The sequence below is a fragment of the Theropithecus gelada genome, chromosome 8 (assembly GCF_003255815.1).
Source record: "Theropithecus gelada isolate Dixy chromosome 8, Tgel_1.0, whole genome shotgun sequence".
Taxonomy (NCBI): domain Eukaryota; kingdom Metazoa; phylum Chordata; class Mammalia; order Primates; family Cercopithecidae; genus Theropithecus; species Theropithecus gelada.
Genome location: NC_037676.1, coordinates 132,239,530 through 132,265,139, shown reverse-complemented (window position 1 = coordinate 132,265,139; position 25,610 = coordinate 132,239,530). Strand labels below are relative to the sequence as shown.

The 25,610-nt window shown below is 49.9% G+C and overlaps 1 protein-coding gene and 1 pseudogene across 38 annotated transcripts in view; both read left to right on the top strand.

Moving 5' to 3' along the window:
* Window positions 1-406: 406 nt before the first annotated feature.
* The window catches only part of FAM49B (family with sequence similarity 49 member B), a 175,573-nt gene continuing 150,369 nt past the window's right edge, over window positions 407-25,610 (top strand). For 19 of the 38 annotated variants that reach the window (XM_025393570.1, XM_025393564.1, XM_025393588.1 and 16 more), the window contains exon 1: window positions 839-1,160. The gene's annotated coding sequence lies outside the window, so the exon portion shown is untranslated. Of the gene's footprint in view, window positions 519-838; window positions 1,161-25,610 lie in introns of those variants that run through there. The other 19 variants (XM_025393572.1, XM_025393596.1, XM_025393565.1 and 16 more) reach the window with 2 other exon arrangements.
* On the top strand, window positions 12,703-12,753 carry LOC112630855 (annotated as a pseudogene).

Genomic DNA, 25,610 nt, shown 5'->3' with positions numbered 1-25,610 from the left:
ATGTCAAGATGATAGGATGGGTTTCTGGGCCAGGGGAGCAAGGCAGAGGGAAGGAGAGTATCAGTTTCCTAGGCACGTCCTGTTACAGGGAGAAAAACACAGTATTCTCCATTCTAGACCAGGGGAAAGATGAGGTCTCCCATAACACCTGAAACTGGAATTACGGTGAGGAGCTTTTTATGTGGGAATTTCTGTACTAAATTTAAAGTCCTTGGAGAACCGCTTAGGGTAGCACTGACAGCCCACACCCTCCCCTCACCCCGCTTTATTTTTCCTCTGGCATAGCACTTAGCACCATCAGACCCATCAGATATTTACGGCCTATCCCTGCTGCCCCTCCCGGGCAGGGATTTTGTCTTGGTTCGCATCTGCAGCTCCAGGGCCTAGAGCAGCCCGGGCACTTAGTAGGCCCAGTGAGTATCTGCGGGAGGGCTGAATGGGTGCGTGGACAACATTCCTCTTACTGACCCCCCTGCGAGGTGAGCCAGCCAGGGACTGTCACCATTCCTGAAGTCCAGGTGAGGGGGAAGCGACCCAGGGCCAGGAACCTGGCCGGTCCGAAGGTCTGGAGACCGGGACTCGAGCCCAAGCCCTGCCTGACAGGCCGTGACCTTGGGGGCCACCCCTGCCCCTCTGAGGGCCGGGTTTCCTCCTCGCACAATGAGGGCAATGACCCCCAACCGCAGCGCGCCCCGCGGTGACTTGCCCAAGGTCACCACCATCCCGGGCCCGTGGCGCCCCGGCTCGGGAGGACATGGGCCAGGCGGGCGCGGGGTTCTGGGGTGGGGGCCGGCGCAGGGCGGTCCCGGGGCGCGGCGCGCGCTGACGCCGGGGCCCCGCGATGCGGCGGGGACTGGGCGCGGGGGGAGGCGCGTCGCGAGGCGAGCGTCCTCCTTTTGTGCGAGCGCCGGCGGCTCGGCTTCTCGAAGGTAAACAGCGCTTCCTCTTCCTCTTCGCCGCGCCTCTTCCTTTTATAGTTATTTCTCGCCTGGCACTCGCCCGGGCCGCTGCTGCTGCTGCTGCCGCCGCGGCGGGGGCAGCTCGCAAACCTGTGGCGGTGACGTGAGCCCCGCCAACCCGGAAACGGCGGCGGCGGCACCGGAGGCTCCGAGTCTCCTGCGCTCCCGCGCCGCGCTCCCCTCGTCCGCCCGGGCCGCCAGGTACGTGGCGGGGCTCTGAAGGCGCCGCCGCCCGGCCAGCCCGCGCGCGCGCCCCTGGAGCCGATTTGCTCCTGGAGAGGGCGCGGGGTGCGGGGCGCGCGCGTGATGGGTGCAGGGAGAGGCTGGGGTGCAATCCGGGCCGCCGGGCCGGGCGCTGCGGCGGGTGGACAGGGGGCGCCGCCGGGGTGGGGGCGTCCGGGCCGGCGGGCGCGGGGGTCCCGGGGGAGGCTTCTTGAGTGCGCGGGGGGTGGCGGGCGGACGCGAGAGGAGCGCGCAGCGGGGCCGCCGCCCGGGTTCACCCAGCTGCGGGGCCGGCGCCTGGTGCGCCTCGAGGCAGGGGGCGCTCAGGTCGGGGTGGCTGGTCCTGGGCAGACCCTTCCTGCGAGCCAGGTGTCGGCGCGGGGACTGACCCAGGCAGCAGCGCTGGCCCCCGGCCACCACCCATCAGGGGCTTGGAAGGCCAGTGGCATTCGATTTGAGGAACTAGAGGGGGTGAACAAAATCTCCATTGGCCTCAAGACTTCCTCCTGGGGTGGCCACCCGCCTATGTTTAAAGAGCACTTCCTCTTCGTCTTTTATCTTTTCATCATCTTTCTTTTTAAATGGAAGTTCAGTGTTAACGGGTGGGTACCCTTGCAGCCTGCAGGGCTTTCGTGGGGCTGTGTACACATACACTGGGGGTGGGAGAAACCTGTGTGCCCTTTGAAACGTGTGTCCTGTGTCGGGGTGGAAGGAAGGAGGTCTTCCCATGCTGGAGCTTCTTGGGGTGTGTTTTTGCTACCCACCCTGCTGCGTGAGGTGGAGGGGTGCGGAGGGATAGAGTGGGAAGCTGGGGCTGCGGAGGAGTGTCACGTGCACTTTGCACCCATATTTAATTCCTGGCCCTGCCGTTTACTAGCTGTGTGACCTTGGGCAAGTCGCTTACCCTCTCTGAGGGTCCCGTCTGTAAAATGGGCTGCTGCGAGTAGGGCCTTGAGAAAACCAGCGTAGATTTCCTGGCCTGGAGGGGGCGCAGTGATAGAAAGTGTCATTGCCAGTCACCTTGAATTTCTGCATCCCCAGCACCTAGAAAGGGTGCCTTGGAGCACGTGGGAAGCACCCCATGGATAATTGTGAGATGAACGGGTGGGTGGTGAATTTTGAGAGGTGAGCCAGTGTGCTTCCACATTTTGGCTTCCTTGCCCTGTAACTTCCATCCACCATCCCCAGGGAGCAGTTTTGCCATGGGAGTTGGATGGACTCCTCCCCTCTCTGAGGAAGACCATCTTGTGAAAATATATTGACTCCCTTGTGAAAAAGGGCTTAAACTCTGACTTTGAGATTCTCCCATTCTTGGAAGATTGCATTGGGGGAAAAATAAAAAGAAGGCGTCATTTTGATTGCCACTGCCAGATGACTGACTGAGGCCAGCAGCCAAGGCTGAGCCAGGGCTGACGGCTGGGATGGTTTCCCAGGCCTGGGGTTCCTGTAATGTGGGGGAAGCCCGGAAGAGGTGGCTTTTCTACCTTGGTCGGCATGCAGAAGTGGTCAGCTGGCTTGAGTTTTCTTCCTGGGGAGACACGTTGGAATTTGCACTCTAGATCCTTGTTGGGCTCACAGCACGGAGAAGGGCAGAGTGTGTGATGCAGGAGGCTGCCGTGGGTTCTAGCACAGGGAGACTTGGAAATGGTTTTCAAATAAAGGCCGATATATGTTTCTACCCTTCACTTTGGGATATTTTCAAGTAATTTTGCTCTCTCTGACAGCCACCCCTTCTCCTTTCTCAGCTCCCAAAGTCTTCTGTGTACCTCTCTTAGGATCCTTAGCTATGTGGGTCCCCCAACTCCCGAGCCCTGTAAGTGCTACTATTATTTTTAAGAGACAATAGCAACGTCCTGCAGTTTGAGCCTGTGCAGATTCATTTTGTTTGTGTTTTGGAGAAAGGGTCTCACGGTATTGTTGAGGTTGAAGTCGTGCGGTGGTGTGATCATGTCTTACTGCACCCTTGACCTCTCCGGCTCAAGCCATCCTCCTACCTCAGCCTCCCAAGTAGCTGCGACCACAGGTGTGCGCCACCATGCCCAACTAATTTTTTAATGTTTTGTAGAGACGGGGTCTCCCTGTGTTGCCCAAACTCCTGGGCTCAAGGGATCCTCCCTGCCTTAGCCTCCCAAAGTGCTGGGATTACAGGCGTGAGCCAGTGTGCCCGGCCCAGGTTCATTTTTAATGACTGAACTGTGGAGTGGTCAGGGTTACCTGTAAAGGAGAGCTAGGGTTCTCATTTTCCTGAGACTTAGAGAGAGTGCAGGACTTGACCCAAGACCTTCAGTCAGGAAGGGGCAGATTGAGGGTCCTCACCTAAGTCTTCGGCCTGCAGAGCTCACGTTTCTTCTTGCAGACCCTGAGTGATCTTTGTGCTTCCTCTGGCACCTGACTTGCTGCCTGGCACATGCAGGAAACGGTATGTGTCTTTGACAGAATGAGCAGAAGAATGATGGGTTCCCCTTTGCTCTTTGAGGATGGACATTCGTTTTCCATCTCAAGGTCAGCACACTGGCCTGCAGTTGACCTTGAAATGGTTCTCCTGTGGTTCCTCCCTGTGTGGAATCCTGGTCCCTGACAGCTCTTCTATCAGGATCCAGAGACCCATGCACAGGAAGCACAGGAAGGACGCCCGAGGGATGCCGGTGCCAGGAGGTTGTGGCCTCACCCGTGCTCAGCATTACTGCCATCTCGTTAATTGAAGAGACCACCATTCATGTGGCTTTGGCGGTCTGGGACTTGGCTGTCTTCAGCAAAATCATCCACCACTGAGCATTGTAAAGGAAAATTCATTTTAATCTGAATTTTCACTATCTCTTGGCCGTGCAGCCTTCGAGAGGTCACTATACTCTCGGCACCCTCTTTTCCTCATCTCTAAACAGGCGAAAGAATCCCCATCGGTTTCCCAGGGCTCCTGAGTAAGACAGTAAGATCCAAATTCATACCTCGGTTTTCTTTCTCACTGCTCGTGTGCATGGAACCAGGTTTGTTCCCTTCTTGGAGCCTCAGTGTTCTCATCTGTAAAACGGACACATATGTCATGGGGTTGTGTTGCTCCTGGCAGTAACGTAAGCGAAGCCCTTAGCGTAGGCCCCTGTTCCCATTGCATAATAGTGGTCCCCATCCATGATTTTTGTTAACAACAGTAATAATCACTGTTTCCTCAGCAAGCATATGGGCATCTCAAAGGCCAGATTCATCTCTCTGTTTTAGCTTGAATTGGAGCTTCTTTTTTTTTTTTTTTTTTTTTGAGACAGAGTCTCGCTCTGTCGCCCAGGCTGGAGTGCAGTGGCTGGATCTCAGCTCACTGCAAGCTCCGCCTCCCGGGTTCCCGCCATTCTCCTGCCTCAGCCTCCCGAGTAGCTGGGACTACAGGCGCCCGCCACCTCGCCCGGCTAGTTTTTTCGTATTTTTAGTAGAGACAGGGTTTCACCGTGTTAGCCAGGATGGTCTCAATCTCCTGACCTCGTGATCCACCCGTCTCGGCCTCCCAAAGTGCTGGGATTACAGGCTTGAGCCACCGCGCCCGGCCGAATTGGAGCTTCTTGAAAGAAAGAAATTCGGGTGGGAGGAGTGAAGGGTTGATTTTTTTTTTTTCTCTTCCCTAAAGGGGATACTTGATAAAGGCCTGTTGAAGACAGACTCCTTCTGATCTTGTTTTTCATTCATTTCTCAGGGTAAGGGCTGTCCCCCGTCCCTGTTTTTCTGTCTCTCTTGTAAAGTCCCCTCTTTATGTGTCTGTGACACTCATTTCCTATCTTCTCATAACCTTTGCATCGACTTCTTCCTGCATTCGGTTGAGACTTTCCTTCTCTGGGCTCTCAAATGGACCAGGTCCTTTTGCTTCAGTAGAACTTTGGCAATTAAGTCTTTGATAGTCTTAAAACAGGTGATTGGCCGCCCCAGGCTGAAAGAAAGGCCTAGGATGCACGAGGTTAAGAGCAATTTTTTTTCCTCTCCTCCTTTTCTCCTTCTAGAGGCAGTGAAGGTTTGGGGGCCCTGCAGCCTGTGTTCACATCCTGGCTCTGCCACTCACTAGCTCTGTGGCCTTGGCCAAGCGACTTCCTTTCTCTTTGTCTTTCTCTTCATCTTTCAAATGAGGACTAACAGTCGCCACCTGGAAGTGTTGTTGTGAAGATCAACCCAGAGGTTGTATGGACAGTGCCCAGCAGAGAGCATGGCACCTAGTAGGTGCTCAGCAGTGTCTGTTTCTTCCCTCGGCCCCTGGTGCTCTTTCTGTCCCTCCCCTGGTCCCATCATCTGTCCCCACATCCATCGTCTTGCCGTCCCCGGACAGAGCTTCAGTTTCCTTTGGGAATAGAGCCTTTGGCTGGCAGGTCATTCCTAGATTAAAGTTGGAACCTCCAAGCTTTATGAAGTCCAAGTGTGCTATTTTAAACCAATTGTGGACTTTTGTGTGGTGCTTCTGCTGAATGGAAAGATAATTGTACCAGAGCTTGTCGAGAAGAGTAAATGGGCGAGTCGTGGAGCTTACATTCTGTCCCATTGATTTTTTTTTTTTCCTTCTTTTGGAGGACTTACTAGCTGCCATCTGCTCCTTGAACATCGTGTTCATAAATATATAAATAATCGAAGTTGATGAGGAGGTTTGCTTAAAGAAGTGTTGCTGAGAGTGATTTTTATAAATATTTAAGATAATCTGAAATCATTAAAGGAATTGCGGGGTTTATTAAGAAACTGAAGACGTGTTTTGGAAAGGATCCTTTTCTTTACAAGCTGAATAAATGTCAAGAGTAGAGAAATGAGGGAAGAGAGCTTTCTGAGCGTGGACATGAGACCCATGCTGGTGAGTGGGCAGCCAGTCTGTCTGACTCTGCCAGGCCTCAGCGTTCTTTTTTTTTTTTTAATTTTTTTTAATTTTAATTTTAATTTTTGAGATGGAGTCTCGTTCTGTCGCCCAGGCTGGAGTGCAGTGGCACAATCTTGGCTCACTGCAAGCTCCGCCTCCTGGGTTCACGCGATTCTCCTGCCTCAGTCTCCCGAGTAGCTGGGACTACAGGTGCCCGCCACCGCGCCCGGCTCATTTTTTTTTTTTTTTTTTTTGTATTTTTAATAGAGATGGGGTTTCACCGTGTTAGAGACAGTGTTTCTCCATATTGGCCAGGCTGGTCTCGAACTCCTGATCTCAGGTGATCCACTCGCCTCAGCCTCCCAATGTACTGGGATTACAGGTGTGAGCCACTGCGCCTGGCCGCCTCAGCATTCTTGAAAGCTGCTTGGGCTTCCTTGAGGGTTGGAGAGGGCCAGTGATCAATGTGTGCCAGGAGTCCCCCCGGGGAGCACACATTTCATATTCTGCTTGTGAGAGTCAGTGGCGGGCTTCTAGAAGGTTCTTAAGGCACATCTCCTTTGGTTAATGATGGGCTGTGTTTTAGTAAGACCTACTAAGGCCCACAGTTCTGGAGGCTTCTAGGTGGTAGAAGCAAGGGAGGGAGGAGTTGGAGGATAACTTTCCAAACTTGAGTGTGCTGTGCATCACATAGGGATTGCCTTGGAGGTTCTGAGCAGGGACTGGGGCGGGCCGAGATGCTGCATTTTGAACACTTTTGCACATAGTGTGATGCCTCTGGATTGTAGACCATACTTTGAGTGCAGTGGGCCAGGAAATCATCCAGCCTGACCTGCTCCCCCTCATTCATTCGGGACCCGGGCTGGTGCTGATGGTGCAAATCTGTATATGACCCTGGCGGTTCCCGAGGTAGCTTAATGGAGGAGGCAGGCATGCGAAAACACATACGATAAAGTGATGAAGGCCTAGGACGGCCCTCAAGACAGGCGACAGTGGGAGCAGGAAGGGGTGGTAGAGAGACCGCCTCTGCCTGCCAGCAGGTGCTGAATAAGCCCAGGGGGGCCTAGATGCTGTGAGCCATTGAGATGGGGCTGCCTTCAGGGAGGGGAGGAGGAGAGGCAGTGTGAGCTGAACATCTCCTCCACGTGATGGTGGCCTGTGAGGACTGAGCAGAAGAAACCCCATTCTCAGAGTTTCAGGCCTAAGCATCCAGTACATCCACACAAGGGAACTGGGACTCCCCAGGGGGAGGCATCTTGACCAGGAGGCACAGTCAGGACTGGAACCTAGGCCACCGACTTCTGAGCCTGGTTTTTGCTCACCGCTCCACAGTGCCGCCGTCTGCATCCACTGCTGTGTTTAGCAGTAAGGCTGTGAGAGCAGGAGGATGCTGAGGACCGGAGTCTTTCCCTAGTTCAAAATGTACCGCTGTCCTTGACCTTCCTTCAGCGGGGGACCAGACACTTAAATCCATGGTGAAAAAGAAGGCCCAACGTGGGAAAAGTGACAGCTTTGAAATCAACATAAACTGTGCCAGAGACTAATCTTCGTTCTGTCTTTTCCCCTTCCCGGCACCAGCATCCTTTGATAAGAAGGTGGGGGAAGGACAGTGAGGGCCCCGTTGTGCAGAGGAGTTAAGGATGGGAAAGGCTTGGGCGGCAGGAGGAAGAAAAGTGCCATTCTTTCCTCATCTGCTTAATAGAGTCTCCTGCCACTGGCTCTGTCTGGCCGATTTGAGTTCTTTGAAATTTACATCCAGTGCTCACTCAACGAAGCCTATTGCGTGGCAGGGCTGATGGAGCCCTGGCCCTGCTTCTCAGTGCTGCATGACCTTGGACAAATCACATCCCACTGCAGAACCAGAATTGTCATTGATGAAACTGGCCTACTATCACCTGCTTCCCTGGAATGTTTGGAGGATTGAGTGTGATAATGTGTATCAAAGCATCTAGCATAGTCTCTAGCAGAAACCCTCCATATATACATCCTTCCTCCCATGGGACGTAGTCACGGCTGGGTGGGAGCTGTATGATTTGTCCAGGCCTATCCTTCTGGCAGAGATGGGATCTGAATTTAATGCAGGGGGGAAGTTCTTCAAGATGCTTTTGGGCCGGGCACAGTGGCTCACATGTGTAATCTCTGCACTTTGGGAGACCAAGGCGCATGGATCACCTGAGGTCAGGAGTTCAACACCAGCCTGGCCAACATGGTGAAACCTTGTCTCTGCTAAAAATACAAAAATTAGCTGGGCGTGGTGGCGGGCGCCTGTAATCCCAGCTACTCAGGAGGCTGAGGCAGGAGAATTGCTTGAACCTGGGAGGCAGAGTTTGCAGTGAGCCAAGATTGTGCCATTGCACTCCAGCCTGGGCGACAAAAGGGAAACTCCGTCTCAAAACAAAACAAAACAAAACAAAGATGCTTTTGAACTCCTCAGGTGGCTTTATGAAAAATGAAACACTGCCATGTTAGTGGTTGGCACCTTTGAAAAAGGACAGTGGCAGGTTGAGAAGCAAGGACCTTGGAACCAAGGAGGTCTTTGATTCAGACCTGATTCCCTGTGAAGTCTTTTGCACATTGCATAACTTCTCTTGGCATCTTAGTGTCTGTTTCCCCGCTTGTTGTGGCTGTTAGGTCAGAAAATGTCTGAATGTACCTGGCATAGGGTCTGGCATCAGTGGATGCTCAGTACTTTGAGTTCCTGGTCGGAAGAGCCTCAGTGCTGGGACTCGGGGAGAGGAACATGTAGACTAAGGGAAGTTTCTTTACCAGCCCCAGCTTTGCTCAAAACCAGAGTTGAAGTAGAATGCAGGAGACGACGTGGAAGTGAAACTTGGGCAATAACTTCCTAAAATGTCTGCTTTGCTCCCCTGAACTCTGGTTTTGTGTATTGCCCTCTGCTCCTGGGACACCAGAGACCAACCAGTGTGTAGACAGATCAAACAGGCGTGCAAATGAAAGAATCAAATGGAGATTTCTGTTTTCTGAAAAGTGGTATTTTACAGTCATTCCTAAACATGCCTTCATAACTCTCAAGTTTTCAGGTCTTGAGGGAGCAGTGAGATTCATCCTGCCATTCAACAACAGAACAGTCACTGAGTGAGCACCTACTGTGTGCTAGGCCCTGTGACGGATCCACGTGGGGAATGATACTGTGTGCCCCACAGCCACCCGACACACGTCCCTGAGGCCTGAGCAGCCTGGAGAGTGAAGGAGTTTGGGTTTATTTCTTTGGGTTAACTTAAACTCAGCCCTTCTAGGCCCATTCTTCTCACTCAGGAATTGGAGAAGTTTTTCTGAGGGGTTTGGAATGGGATGGCAGGGAGAGTCACCAGACACCATGAATGACAGGCCAGTGGGTTGATGGTGGCGAGTGGAGCAGGAGCTAGGGGGTGAGGTCACATTTCTAGACTATGTGTGCAGGCAGCTATGGACCTGGCAGAAAGCCCCTCTATTTTTATTTTATTTATTTATTTTTTTTGAGACAGAGTCTCGCTCTGTCACCCAGGCTGGAGTACAGTGGCACGATCTCAGCTTACTGCAACCTCTGCCTCCTTGGGTTCAAGCAATTATCCTGCCTCAGTCTCCTGAGTAGCTGGGACTACAGGCACCTGCAACCATACCTGGCTAATTTTTGTACTTTTAGTAGAGACGAGGTTTCACCATGTTGGCCAGGCTGGCTTCGAACACCTGACCTCAGGTGATCTGGCTGCCTTGGCCTCCTAAAGTGCTGGGATTACAGGTGTGAGCCACCATGCCTGGCCTGAAAGCCCCTCATAACAGGGCTCCCATCAGGATCACATTGTGGGTTTCTGTGATTTTTTGGTCTCCTTTATGGCAATATTAACTTTCTTTTATGGAGCATGGAGCAGGTGTCCTATACTTTGTTTTTGTTGTTGTTGTTTTTTGGAGACAGAGTTTCGCTCTTGTTGCCCAGGCTGGAGTGCAGTGATGCAATCTTGGCTCACTGCAACCTCTACCTTCCGGGTTCAAGCAATTCTCCTGCCTCAGCCTCTCAAGTAGCTGGGATTATAGGCATGTGCCAACACGCCGGCTAATTTTGTATTTTTAGTAGAGACAGGGTTTCACCATGTTGGGCAGACTGATCTCGAACTCATGACCTCAGGAAATCCATCTGCCTCGGCCTCCCAAAGTGCTGGGATTACAGGCGTGAGCCACTGCGCCTGGCTGTGTCATGTACTTTGAATATTTTATTTCTTACTTTCATGGTAACTCTTGTGAGGCAGGTCATATTATTCCCATTTTACAGATGAGAAAACTGAGAAAACCTGGAGGCTAATAAAAAGCAGAGCTGGAATTCAAATGTGCCAGGCCAGCTTCAGTGCCCACCTCCTGTGTTTGCTACCTCCTTTGGGTGAACCTTGAATGTAACTGGAAAAGTCTATGAATGGAGTTGTGTAGCCAAGAGCAGACACTGCTCCTGCTGGACCCTGCTGGGAGAGGGCGGTGGGTTTCTCAGTGGGCATCTCATAACAACGGGCATTTCAGCAGCCCTCAGGGCCAAGAACCACCTACTGCAAACTTGTCAGCCAAGGAAGCTCAGAATTTATAATTGCGGTTGTAAGTAGATTACTTGAGCTAATTTGAGCGGTGAGGTTTTTGGTAAAGTTAGTGTGAAACTGACTCATACTAATAATCTACTTCTTGATGCATTTGGTGTTGGGATTTGTAGCACTTTGCATTGTCTGCATATATGCATCCGCACAAGAAAAGATTTGGGGGAAAGAAAGGTCCTGAGACCTTACACTCTGGGGGATTGAATTTGAAAGGAAAATTTCAATGTTTGGATACTGGTCCATGTAGACTTGAGCAAATAAGGTGCACATGGGAGTTAGACCTCTGCTTTCAAGTTCCCCCACCCATTTTCTATTTGTGACCTTGCCAGCATACTCTGTGCACGTGTTCCCTCTTCTGCAGGATTTCTTTAATCTGCTCATACCTTGGGTGTTCTTATGCTTCCTGGGTGGGAGGGTCTATATATATATATGTGTGTGTGTGTGTGTGTGTGTGTGTGTGTGTGTATATATATATATATTTGTGTTTTAGTAGAGATGGGGTTTTACCATGTTGGCCAGGCTGATCTCAAACTCCTGACTTCAGGTGATCCACCTGCCTCAGCCTTTCAAATGAATAAATATATATATTTATATATATATGTGTGTGTGTATGTGTAAATCTCTCTCTATATATATTTATTTTATTTTATTTTATTTTTTTGAGATGAGAGTCTTGCTACGTTGCTCAAACTGGACTCACTCTCCTGGGTTCCAGTGATCCTCCCACTTCAGCCTCCCAAGTAGATGGGACTCTAGGTGCCACACCACTGTACCTGGCAAGCCAGGGTCTTTGTGTTCTTTTCTTTTTCTTTTTTTTTTTTTGAGGCACAGTGTTGCTTTGTCACTCAAGCTGGAGTACAGTGGCGCGATCTCAGCTCACTGCAACCTCCGCTTCCTGGGTTCAAGCGATTCTCATACCTCAGCCTCCCGAGTAGCTGGAATCACAGGTGTGGACTGCCACGCCCAGCTAATTTTTGTATTTTTAGTAGAGACAGGATTTTATCATGTTGGCCAGGCGGGTCTCAAACTCCTGACCTCAAGTGATCTGCCTGCCTCGGCCTCCCAAAGTGCTGGGATTACAGGTTCCCAGCTTTTAATTTTTAAGGCACAGTTGGAGCCGTGAAAGAGGAAGCATCTCCCAGCTAGAGGTGACCCACCCAGGGGCCCCATCAGCCTAGATGCTGAGGAGGTCAGTATCTCACACAATGTAATCTCTTGTTAGAATCTCGCTTTGGGGGCTCTGATTCCAGCCGAAGGTGGAAGACTGTTCGGAGGCAATGGAGGCCCAGAGAGGTGATGTGTGTTGTCCAGTATCACACAGGAGTGTGACAATCATCTAGGCCAGTCTTTGTTTAAAGAAGGAGGGACCAGGCCAGGCATGTGAAAGCCCGCTAAGGGACCCAGCAGTGAAGAGGGCGAGTTCTCTTGACCAGACAGCCTGCCCCTGGGAGGCGGGTTGTGAAGCCACAAGGCCCTGCCCTGGCACCCGCCAGCCTGGGTCCTGGTTTCCTGTTCTGATCTGAGCTGGGCTGGTTTTCTGCTAGTTCCTGACAGACAGACACATGCCCCCAAGACCTAAAAGCACCCAAGGAGAAGAAACTCTGCTGAACAGAGTCACATCTTCACGGTGAAGTTCAGAAGTCAGCACAGTAGGCAAAAAAAAAAATAAATAAATAAATCCTGGCTGGCCGTGGTGGCTCATGCCTGTAATCCCAGCACTTTGGGAGGCCGAGGCAGGTGGATCATGAGGTCAGGAATTTGAGAACAGCCTGACCGACGTGGTGAAACCTTGTTTCTACTAAAAATACAAAAATTAGCCGGATGTGGTGGCACGCGCCTGTAATCCCAGCTACTCGGGAGGCTGAGGCAGGAGGAACTCTTGAACTGGGGAGGCAGAGGTTGCAGTGAGCTGAGATTTTGCCACTGCACTCCAGCCTGGACAACAAAGGCGAGACTCTGTCTCAGAAAAAAAAAATTCCTGACAATCTCCCGAGTTGCTCCTGAAGGCTGGTTTTCCATGCACTGGTTTTGTGTGTCGGGTGCTGTACTGAAACATCAATGAGTCAGTGCATAATAGAAACAGCAGTAGACAATCTACAATAAAGTACAATGCACAATATACAAAAAATGGGAAGCAGAGTGCTATAGCTCTTTTAGAATTTGTCCAGCAGGCTTTCCAGTTTCCCTACACTAAAAAACAAAACACAAAAAAACCCGTAGAAACAAATACAAACAAATACAATAGGCAAAATACACTTTTATATTATTTAAAGTTTTTAAAATTGAAAAAGAAAAGCATTTGGCCCTTTGAGTATAGCTGAATTCGGCTCAGTGAAATGAGGGTATGGCTGGGTGGCACACGTCTGCCGTCCCAGCTACTCAGGAGGCTCAGGTGGGAGGATCGATTGAGGCCAGGAGTTTGAGACCAACCTGGGCAACAAAGGGAGACCCCTGTCTCTAAACAAACAAACAAAATAAAAGAGGGTACAGTAGAATCCCACTGTATGTTTGATGCACTGAGGACATCTTCAGAATGTGCAAAGTTGTCTTGATACCCAACGGGGGTGTTATCTGTGTAGGTGTGATTATCCCAGGGTCTCTCATGCCTGAGTGTGATAACCTTGGAGAGAGTTTTTGGATATCTAGTTGTCTGATGTGAGAGACAGAGTGGACAGGGGGAGACAGCCTTTCCTGACCTGGTGAGGCCTAAATAAATAAACAAACAAATAAATGAATAAATAAATAAAGCAGAGTCTCTTTGGTTACCGCAGCCCCTAGATTTAGGCCCCTTCTGACTTTGTCATTGTTCCTGCACGTTTCAAGTCTGCAGTTGAAGGCCCCATCCAGGAGTTGATGTGAAAGGGCTTCGGCCTCCTGGGTCTTTGGATTTGATCCCACAGTCCCTGAGGCCCTGCCTGAGTGGACCTGTCTCAAAATAAATGAGTAATAAACGAGGTGTGACCTGTGAATGTCCCCCCACGGTCCTCCATGATCGATGTGGTTGGAAAATGCTTCTCTCTAGATAAACGAATCATTGGCTCAACACCTTGGACACCTAAAACCAAAAGAAGAGGAACCTGATTTTTCGTTTTCTCTGATCATCCCCAAATAGCTGCTGGGTGAGGAGGGAGCATTTGATTCCACCGTGGAGCTTATTCTCGAGTGCATTGTGGAGCTCTCATTCAGCAGGGCAGAGCTGAAAAGCACCTGAGATTGTGCAGCCGATGTGCAGAGACCAGAATGTTCCATAAGCGCTTACTCCAGAGAAAACCCAACAGGTGTCCCTGACCCTGCCCTGTGGTGACTGTGAAAGGTGTCACCCCAGTGAAGGTACATGCATTTTCTTGCTGGTGGCCAACCAGGTGACCTTTTGAGTCACCCTTCTGGGCAACTATTGCAATTGATGTCAAGAGCCATGAACATCTTCATAACCTTTGGCCCAGGGAACCCACTTTGGGAATCTTTCCTAAGAAAAACAGTAAAAAATATGGACAAAATGTTGCATAAATATTTTTAGCTCAGCTTTATGTTATTGTTGTTAAGACAGGGTCTCACTCTGTCAACTAGGCTGGAGTGTAGTGGCATGATCACGACGCAGCCTTGACCTCCAGGGTTCAAGCAGTCCTCCCACCTCAGCCTCCCAAGTACCTCAGTTTTCAATTCAGTTGGGAACAGCAGTGGTTCCCTAATCTGATTCCATAGGCTTCTTCAGAATCCCCTGTAATAACTACAGATACTCACATAGATTGGCAAGCGTCATCTCTAGAGGCAGAAGCTGGGACCACAGGTGCCCGCCACCATGCCTGGCTAATTTTTTTATTTTTAGTAGAGATGAGGTCTCACTGTGTTGCCCACACTGGTCTCAAATTCAAGCTGAAGCCACCCTCCCTGCTTGGCTTCTCAGAGTGTTGGGATTACAGGCGTGAGCCATCGCACCTGGCCAGCTCAGCTATTTACAGTAACAAAATAAATGGGAAATAATCTAAGTGTCTGACAGTAACCACCTACTTAAGTTATGCTTTAGCCGCGTGGTGGAATATTACACGGCCACGCAAAGTCAGGGCCATGGAGGCTGTGAGAAGACTTAGAAAACCATCTGTCATTTATAGGAAACAAGACTTTGAGTAAATAGACCAAAATGGTGTCAGAAGTTGTGTTAGGGAGATAAGAATATGGAGATATTCTTTCCCTTTCTCTCATTTGCACATTTTTTTTTGGAATGTGATTATGTTACTTTTATTGTAAGAAAACCTCCCCTTCTCCCCTTCTTTTTTCCTCTCCACTAAGAGTCTCCTCTTCCTTTCTTCTCTTCTGTTGCCCAGGTTGGAGTGCTGCGGTGTGATCACAGCTCACTGCAGCCTCGACCTCCCTGCCTCAGGTGATCCTCCTGCCTCAGCCTCCTGAGCAGCTGGGACCACAGGTGCATGCCACTACATCTGATTAATTTTTAAATTATTTGTAGAGGTGGGGTCTCCCTATGTTACCCAGGCTAGTCTAGAACTTCTGGGCTGAAACAGTCCTCCTGCCTTGGCCTCCCAAAGTGCTGGAATTACAGATGTGAGCCACTGAGCTTGGCCTCTTTTCTTCTTCTCTAAGAAACCTAGAATACTACTGCTTTCAGGAAAACAGAGAAAACCAAAGTTTAGATTACTTCATAAAAGATATAAAACAAAACAGTTCAATTAATAAAACTTAGGCCCAGGCATCCCTGAGGTAGAATACTGACAGGTCTGATTAAAGAAAAACAGCTAGCAATTCTTGAATATATCAGCCACCATGGACCATCTCCTAGATCTATGCAGAAGACATTATTGTTGCCATTTTATAAATGAGGAAACCTGGCGTCAGAGGGAGGTCACAAGATTTTTCTAGATTTTTCTAGAATCTCATCATTCCTTCCAGTCAAGCAGCTGATAGGATGAAGGAATCTAGAGACACCCCCATAGCAGTAACCGTCTTCAGGTCCTATAGAAATTATTTGCAGGGCCAGGTGTGGTGGCTTGCGCCTGTAATCCCAACACTTTTGGAGGTCGAGGTGGGCAGATCACTTGAGGTCAGGAGTTTGAAACCAGCCTGGCCAACGTGGTGAAACCCCACCTCTCCTAACAATACAAAAATTAGCCAGGCGTGATGGCGCACATGTAGTCCCAGCTACTCGGGAGGCTGAGGCAGGAGAATTGCTTGAACCCGGGAGGCGGAGGTTGCAGTGAGCCAAGATTGTGCCATTGCATTCCAGCCTGGGTGACAGAGTGAGACTCTGTCTCAAAAAAAAAAAAAAATTATTTTCAGGGAAAGGTAAGATGAATGAGAGCCACTAATGAACAGTTGCCAAGCGTTTTCTGTTTGGGGACTTTATGTAATTCCAAAGCAAAGTGAACTTTGGTTCAGGCGGTGGGAGCTGTGTTCTGTGTGTTCTCAACGGAAGATGAGTGACCTTATGGCGCCAAGCACCTGACCAGTCTCTCCGCTCCTGCCTCCTGGACGTCTGGGAGCAAGGGTGCAGAGGGTGTGCGCAACCTCTCTTGGGGAGAGGGGCCACTTTTCAGAACCCTCTTCCTGTGCTCTGTGATGGGAGGCAGGGGCAGAAGAAAAGGACGCGTCTGCCTCTGAGAAGCCCATACGGAGCAGACAGGAGCAGACAGACGAAGGCACCCCAGCGGGTGGCTGAGCTATAACCGTTTATGGGATTGCAAATTTCGAGACAGACTCTTAGGGTGTGTGATGCAGCCCACTTGTCATCTTTGCCTGTGTTTTGGAAGGGTTAGGATTCAATGCTCCTCAGCCATTTTTTAAAGGGAGGCACCAAATAGAGAAAGTACCTGGTAGGTAGGTACCAAACATATGTTTGATGAATGAGTATATGAGTTAATTTTCTACTTTGGGTGGACGGTTATATTTTTGGGTGGACAATTTTTTATTATTAGATTTTTTTTTCTTTTAGAAACAGGGTCTTGCTCTGTTGTCTAGGTGCAAGCATGGCGCACTCCAGCCTCTAACTCCTGAGCTCCAGGGATCCTCCCACCTTGGCCTCCCAAAGACCTGGGACGACAGGCTCTCTCCACTGTGCCTGGCTGATAATTTACATTGACATCTTCATTTATTTATTATTTTATTTTGAGACAGAGTCTTGCTCTGTCACCCAGGCTGGAGTGCAGTGGTGCAGTCTTGGCTCACTGCAACCTCAATCTCTTGGGTTTAAGTGATCCTAGTGCCTCAGCCTCTGAGTAGCTGGGACTATAGGCTTTGAGCCACCATGGCTGGCTAATTTTTGTGTTTTTAGTAGAGATGGGGTTTCACTATGTTGGCCAGGCTGGTCTTGAACTCCTGGCCTCAGGTGATCTGCCCACCTCAGCCTCCCAAAGTGCTGGGATTACAGACGTGAGCCACTGTGCCTGGCTTAAATTGGCATCTTTAAAAATATTCATTTCATGCCCAGGATTTATCATTTTGATGTGTGTATGTAAGTATTTCTGTGATTAGATGCAAAAGGGGGACATGTCTTAGCATCTCAAATAGGCATTTATTGAATGTCCAGAAAAAAATCGTAGGTTTGCCCATTGTCTTCCCTGTCTGTATCCCCTACCCCACCTTTCTCTTGTCCTCACATCTGGGCTCTCTGCTCCTCAGAACCTGGGAAAGGAAGTGATAATTAAGTCAGCTGCTGTGGCTGAAGGAGTGAAGAATGAACCCAACTACTTGCTGAGCTGGGCCCTGGGCTCACCAAGCTGAGTCATGCCGAGTCATGCAGGCTCCTTGTCCTTACAGTTTCGAGGGTCAGAGGAAGAAAATGAAGGACTAAAACACAAGGGGAACACGGTGACAGTAGAGGTTTCTGCTGAGTGTACATCATCTCATTTAATCCTCATCAAAACCTTATGGGAGGCTGGGTGCAGTGGCTGATGCCTGTAATCCCAACACTTTGGGAGGTAGAGGCAGGAGGATCGCTTGAGCCCAAGAGTTCCAGAGCAGCCTGGGCAACATCAGGAAGCCCCCATCTCTACAAAAAAATAAAAATATTATCTGGGCATGGTAGCATTCACCAGTAGTCCCAGCTGTTCGGGAGGCTGAAGTGGGAGGATTGCATGAGCCGGGAGGTCGAGGCTTCAGGGAGCTGTGATTGTGCCACTATACTCCATCCTGGGCAACAGAGTGAGACTGTCTCCAGCATATTAAAAATACAAAAGCACAAAACCTTGTGGGAGATTCCATTCAACTTAGCCAATCGTTGGGGGTGCCCACCAGGCAGGAAGCAATTCTGGTTAAAGGTTTAGTCCTGGGAGGAGCTGGGGCCTGTGGCAGTTCCAAGCTTTTCATCATCTGAGGTGTCAATTGCATCTGCTCCTTGGCTGCTTGGTGCACATGGGCCTGTGGGTGCTTGGTGCTCATGGCCTGGCCTCTGCATCGTGTCACCAGCCCTGCCATTTGCTCACTCTGTGTTGCTGGCGGGTCATGTCACTTGTCTGAGCCTCCCTTTCCTTCCCTGTGGACAGCAGTCCTGAGACGGGCCTGGTGAGTGCAGTTCAGCATGTTTGTTGCAGGCCCTGGTGTGTTGTGGGCCCTGGTGACTAAGGTCGGCTCCTCCCCACTGGCCATACCTGGAGGGCGCTGTCACCTTGCTGCTCTCTCAGAGGAGTATGGCTGCCTACTGGGAAGCAGCTGGGGTCTCCTAGTCTGTCCCTGCTCCTCTGCCCCTTCTGCCTCCCACCCTGCCCCATGTTATTCTCAGAGCATGGGACAATTCCTCTGTTAGGGTGAATAATTGAGCGTTAACTCTAGGAACAGACGGCTATGAATAGATGTGAGGGAAGAAAGCGTTTTGCCAAGTTTGAGCTGAGCTGAGGATTGTCGGCGCTGAATTAAAGATGAGTTTCCTGGCTCTCTGTTCTACTTAGCATTGATCAAGCACCATGTCTTGAATTTTCAAAAAAAGAAGGAGAAGAAAAAAGTCAGAAAGGGGTTTAGATATTTCACCTGAGGTCAGGAGTTCGAGACCACCTTGGCCAACATGGCGAAACCCCGTCTCTACTAAAAATCCAGAAAGTAGCCAGGCAGGGTGGCACATGCCTATAATCCCAGCTACTTGGGAGGCTGAGGCACAAGAGTTACTTGAACCTGGGAGGCAGAGGTTGCAGTGAGCTGAGATCATGCCACTGCACTCCACCCTGGACGACAGAGCAAGACTTCATCTAAAAAAAAAAAAAAGAGAGAGATGAGTTTCCTTGAAGACACTGCAAAGCCAACAACTCCCGGGGAGCCAGATTAAAGCACCAATGGGAAATTTCATCAGCAGTGCTTCATCAAAGGCTTTCATTGTTTTCTGGGCCTCACTGGTTCCTCTCCCATTGTTGTCCTTAATTGTGGGAACTTGTTCATTAGGGTTTCATTAAGGCTGGCCCTGGCTGTCACCCCTCCTTTGCTCTCTTTGATCACTGCAAAGTCATCCACTTCCTTGTGGAATCCTCAGGGTTCCTCAACATCTTTGCCACTCATGTTCAAATTCAGACCAGACCTTCATATATTTCAGAACAGGGTCCTCCTCTGCACCCAGGTACCTGCTTGGAAGGACCTAGTGTGTGAGAAGCTATTATTGGGAGGAACCTTAGCCCGTATCTGGTGCAGTGGCCAGATGTGGACACTGAGGTCCTGAGAGGAGCTGACAGTGAGTGCTCTGGAAGGGGCAGCCTCAGTTTCTGAGGTTTGGTTTTTTTTTTTTTTTTTTTTTTTTGAGACAGAGTCTGACTCTGTCAGCAGGCTGGAGTGCAGTGGAGCAATCTCAGCTCACTGCAGCCTCTGTCTCCCGAGTTCAGACAACGATTCTCTTGCCTCAGCCCCCTGAGTAGCTGGGACTACAGGTGCGTGCTATCATGCCCAACTAATTTTTGTATTTGTATTAGAGATAGGGTTTCACCATGTTGGCTAGGATAGTCTCGATCTCTTGACCTTATGATCCGCCCGCCTTGGCCTCCCAAAGTGCTGGGACTACAGGCGTGAGCCACCGTGCCTGGCCTGTTTCTGAGCTTCTTTAGGTGCCTCTTGTAATTTGAGCACAGTTTCTTCCTCCAAAGGCTGTCCCCAAGGAACCTGCAAATCCACAGGATTTTAAATGCAGTCTTGACAGGCTGTGTGGCAACCTAGTGGCAGGGGGGGGAGGGGACCCACATTAGCTGCATCGTGATTCTCTGGCTCTGTCCAGAGGAACTTAGCACGTATCTCCCACCAGGGACCAATTAATTCTGCAGGAAGTTATGGTTTACATTTTCCCCTGGAAGCTCAGGCCCTGCACACATTTATGTGCCTTGGCCCTCAGAGCATCCTCCTGCAAGTTTTGTTTAATCACAGTGATGATTGAAAACGCACAGCATTTTCCGTGATTTTATTACTAGTCCTTACCCACATTTCATCTGCTTTCCCTTAAACACTTTTTTGGGTCTGTGTTTATAGACCCTGAATAAACACAAATCCTTGACTTTAATTAGGAAGCCAGCAATGGCCAAAAAAGGAGGCTTATTCTGTCTGTTTCTCTTCTACTGTGGATATTGAAAGGAAAGTGAATGACGACAGGGGATCCTGCAGTAGACAATAGAGTGGTCTTGGGGTGAAGGATTGTTGGCGTCTCCTCATCCCCAGTAGACCATGTTCCCTGGGTCAGCTTAAGTGACATCTTGAATAGATCACTTGGTCTCCCTCCCTCCTTCCCTCCCTTCCTCCCTCCCTCCCTTCTTTCTTTCCTTCCTTCCTTCTTTCATGAAGGCATACCAGCTTTTCATAACACCATTTCATGATGGTATCTTAGAGGGCAGTGATTTTTGCCTGTGTTCACGCTGGTATCTCTGCACTTAGAATAGAACATACTCTAGGTGTTCAGTAAATATTTGTTTAATGAATAAGTGAGTACCTGCCATTCCATCATTAGGAATCCTTTTCTTTCTTTTAATCCCAGGCTTCTATCTTCAGGGTATCTTAAAAAAAATACCCCGGAGGGAGGGTACAGAATACATTAGATCCCAAACAGTAAGTTGGTCACAGGAAGAGAGATGGAATTCTACGGGCTGCGGGGGAGGGAGGACTCAAAGCTGTCTGATATGTAGAGAGTTGGTTTGGAAATTGGTATAAAGAGAGTGAGAGTAGAGGTCCAGCTAGTTTACTGGCAGTAATATTGTGGGCAAGTCACCCAAGCTCTCTGAGATAAATGTCCTAATCCACAAATGAGGAGGGAATGATAATGCCAGATTCTTACCTTGAGTCTCCCCTGCCCTTTCCCACTTGGCTTCTGTTTCCCCATGGCCCGTCTGTCCTCCTGGGTCTTCCCACTCGCACTTCCTCAGGACATCCGTTCTGCTTCACTGTGTGCCAGGCACTGTACTAGGCTCAGGGACTGCAGTGGTGGATGGAGTAGATGAGTCATCCCAGGACCTCAGTGTCCACATCTCGCCACTGCACCAGAGACTGGCTAAGGTACCTCCCAATAATAGCTCCTCACACACTAGGTCCTTCCAAGCAGGTACCTGGGTGCAGAGGAGGACCCTGTTCTGAAATATATGAGGGTCTGGTCTGAATTTGAACATGAGTGGCAAAGATGTTGAGGAACCCTTTTGCATCTAAACCAGGAAGTTTAGATAGAAAGAGACCCAGGGCTGATACAGGGAGCTGTGATCTAGGAAAGTCTGGGCTACCGTGGGCCTGTGGGGTGTGAGGTAGGGGTTGGGGGACATTGATCCCAACCTGATAGGTTAAGGAGGGCTTCCCATAGGAAGTGACAACCAATTGGGTAGCAGCTGTGTTTAATTACTGTTTAGATTATTAGCTCTAAGCAAAGTGCCTTGGTGTTCAATGAATGAATGAAGGAGTGGATGCCTGTAAAAGTGTCTTATAAACTGGAGTGTGCAGTGCAAATGGTAAGCACTGGTATTATGATTGTGGAGGGTGGAGCAGGGGCACCTAAAACAAGCTTCATCTCCCAGTTTCCTGAGGACCAGCTGCTGACAGAGAGCTAAGGTCTGCCCAAGAGCACAGCCAACTGGCATGTTGGGGTCAGCCTCTGTCTCTTGTCTCCCACCCAGGGAAGCAGATTGCCATCTACCATGTTGACATCTTTAGCCTACCCAGTAGCCCGCAGCCCTTCCTAAGAGGACCTAGGTTTGCACATCAAGGCCTAGTCCTCTGGACTATGGTCCTAGGATTGGTGGCTGACTAAGGAGGTAACTGACTGGAAGGGTGTGTGTGTGTATGTGTGTGTTTAGAAATGTGTGATGCCCAGCAAATGCTAAAAAACATCTGGAACGTATATTCACATCACTAACCCTCCATGACAGTTGCCATCCCCAGCGAAGCCTTCCCTGTTGTCCTCTCCTCCAGCTTACTGAACTTGTGGTCAGGGATGGCAACTCATTCATCTTTGTAACTCCAGTGTCCAGCATGAGGCCAGGCACATCTGGGTCTTGGGACAGTTTGCTGAATGAATGAACAAGCTTCAGATAATGTTATTCAGAATGTAGCTGATGCTGAATGGCTTCTAGGGTAGGGGAAGAGGGATGTTTCTGGAAATGACCTTTTGCTACTACTTTAGATGTTTTGCAATAGCAGATGCTTGAAATTCTGCTTCACACTTGTTCTCTGTGGTGAGAGATGAAGAAACACTTCCTTTGTTCACACTTGGCTCTGAGGCTGTGTAGACATGCAGAGGCCTCTCCCTCACTTCCGCCACCCTGGGAGCCCGAGTCCATTCTGTAGGACTCTGTAGGACTCTGTCATGGCGTGTTGGCGCTCAGGGGTCTACCTTTACTGAATTCTGCAGCTTTGTGGGTTGGTGGGTCTTATGGGTACTTTTTATATTTTGGGGTGCTCAGCCTCCCACCCACCTTCCTTGTTGGGGGTATCCTCAGTGTGTAAGTCTTGGAGGGAGGCAGAGCCTCTTCTGCCAGTATGGAAGCTGAGGTGGACAAGACATTCTTTTTCGCAGCCTGTGGCCTGCTGAGGCTCTGCCATGTGACCTCAGCTTGGCCACATGACCGCTGCTACCTTCAGCTCTGACCCTGGGCTAAGTACTGCACAGATGCAGGGGCAGGAAGAGGTTGTTTAGAGTCAAGGCCCAGTAGGAGTGGCAGTGTCTGCAGCAGACGTCCCCTGACGTGGCCTTGGCCACATTCTCCCCCTGCACAGTATCCGTGGTCCTTTGAGCATGGCTCTGCACTTTGCCTGTTGGTTCTGGGAGTTTCTCATATCTTCTCATCAAAATCCTCTTTTCCATAAAATAGTCATATCTGATTTCTGTTGTCGATGTTCCATAGCCTTGACTGGCGTATGCCACCAGGCTGTAGCAAGGCGCCCTGTGCCTGCTGTGGGCCTTGGTGACATGGTGAGACGGGGAGCTTGGGTGCCTCTCTGCACCTGCCTCCCATTCTGGGAGGTAGATAGCCCCCCAGCCTGATGCCGTGCCTTGAACACCCAGGCTTCTGTGGTTCAGTTCCATAGAGGTGAACCCATCTTCTGTGTGGCAGGCACTGTGCTAAGCACAGGCATGCAAAGATAAAGAAACCTGTATCAGCTTCCCAGGGCTGCTTTAGCCATCTCACAAACTGGGGACTCAACAGACATCTAGTGTCTGAGAGCTGTTCTGGAGGCTGGCAGTCCAAGGGGAAGGTGCCAGTAGGGTTGGTTCCCTCTTGGGGATGTGTGGGAGAGTCCGTTCCATGCCACCCCCCCAACTTCTGGAGTTTTGGGGCAGTGTTTGGCGTACCTTGGCTTGTAGGTGTGACACCCTCTGCCTTCGTGTGCACGTGGCCTTCTCCCTGTGTGTGTCTGTGTCTTCACGTGCGTATCATCTTACTGGGGCCCACCCTACTCTTCTGTGATCTCATGCTAACTCATTACATCTGCAAAGATCCTAAATCCAAATAAGGTTACATTCTTTGACATTAGGGGTCAAGACTTCAGTGTATGAATTTTGGGGGACACAATTCACTATATAGCCAAGAAGTAATCCTGGACTTTAAGGAGCTTACAGTCCAGAGGTGGAGACAGACACACAATTGGATGATGGCGTCCAGATGGTGGGAGAATTGAGGGAGGTAGGCAGAGGTGCTGTGGGGGCACAAGGACTCCTTTTATTTTTGAGACAGGGTCTGGTTTTGTCTCCCAGGCTAGAGTGCAGTGGTGCGATCTCAGCTCACTGCAGCTTCCATTTCTTGGGTTCAAGTGCTTCTCCCACCTCAGCCTCATGAGTAGCTGGGACTACAGGTGTGAACCACCACATCCGGCTAATTTTTTTTTTTTTGAGAGAGTTTTGCCCTGTCGCCCAAGCTGCAGTGCAGTGGCGTGATCTTGGCTCACTGCAAACTCCACCTCCTGGGTTCCAGCGATTCTCCTGCCTCAGCCTCCTGAGTAGCTGGGACTACAGGTGCCTGCCACCACACCTGGCTAATCTTTGTATTTTTAGTAGAGCCTGGGTTTCCATGTGTTGTCCAGTCCGGTCTCAAACGCCTGACCTCAAGTGATCTGCCTGCCTTGCCCTCCCAAAGTGCTGGGATTACAGGCGTGAGCCACTGTGTTCAGCCAGAGTTCTTTTTTTTTTCATTTTTTTTTGAGACAAAGTCTTGGTCTGTCACCCAGGCTGGAGTGTAGTGGTGTGATCTCGGCCCTCTACAACCTCTGCCTTCTGGGTTCAAGTGATTCTCCTGCCTCAGCCTCCCAAGTAGCTGGGATTACAGGTGCGTATCACCACACCTGGCTAATTTTTGTATTTTCAGTAGAGACAGGGTTTCACTATGTTTGCCAAGCTGGTCTGGAACTCCTGACCTCAAGTGATCCGGCCGCCTTGGACTCCCAAAGTGCTGGGATTACAAGTGTAAGCCACCACGCCCGGAGGGGAAGATGTTAAGTTCTATAATGAACAAGATGAATGAGAGGGTGTTTGCACCCACGGTTACCCTGGTGACCCCAGCCTTGCCCATCCACAGTAAGCCCTACCTTTGTTTTGTAGAATTTAAAGGTAGCCAGGAAACGCTGTGTTACCAGAGAGGAAAGGTTGCTCTTCCTTCTTGCCGTGTATTCCTTTCGGCCCTGGCTGCCAGGAAGCTCAGAGCCGAATTTGTGCTTGGTCACAGCAGCTGTCACCAGCCTGCAGGTTCAGGCCATTTGCTTTGTCAGGAAAATACTGTCATATTTTCTTCTGTTTGTAATCCTCGCGGGTTCTTTTCTTGTTGTAAGCGATCTCAACTGTCTCTTGGAAAGAGGCAAGGTATAATGAACATACACATGATAAAGAAAGGTGGAGATACGGACAATGGGTGATCAGGGCTCCGGAGCTCTGCTGTCTTCCAAAAGTATTGGTCTGAGTTAAATGCTTCTCTGGAAAGACTGGCTGATCTTGGAGATTAGGGATTTTAGGCTCTTGGAAAACAAGGCCTGTGTGTCCTTCATCTCAGGGTCTCCAGCATTTATCACAGTGCCTCACAGTGTTCGTTAAAGAGCGATGAAAAACAGTGAACTAATAGTGATGGCTGAAACCATGTTATCTTTCTGAGCACTGTTCTGAGAGGGGGTGGCAGTACGGTCATTTCTTGCTCTGACAATTGGCAGGGTCCCGACGGGACATTTTCCCCACTTCCAATTCATTTTCAGATTGTATCAGATTTTTAAAAAATGTTTTCATTTCATTTCATTTCATTTATTTATTTTATTTTATTTTTAAGGCGGGGTCTTACTCTGTTGCCCAGGCTGGAGTGCCTTGACTGTCTGAACTCAAGCAATCCTCCCACTTCAGCCTTCTGAGTAGCTGGGACCACAGGCATGCATCACCACACCTATCCAATTTTTCTATTATTTGTAGATACAGAGTCTCACTATGTTGCCCAGGCTGGTCTCCAACTCCTTGGCTCATGCACTGTGCGTGCCTCAGCCTGGCCTCCCAAAGTGCTGGGATTACAGGCGTGAACCACCATGCCCGGCCTAAAAATTATTACTCGGATCATACCATCCCTCTGCTTAAAACCTTCCTTAATAGCTTCCTGATGTCTTTTTTTTTTTTTTTTTTTTTTTTTTTTTTTT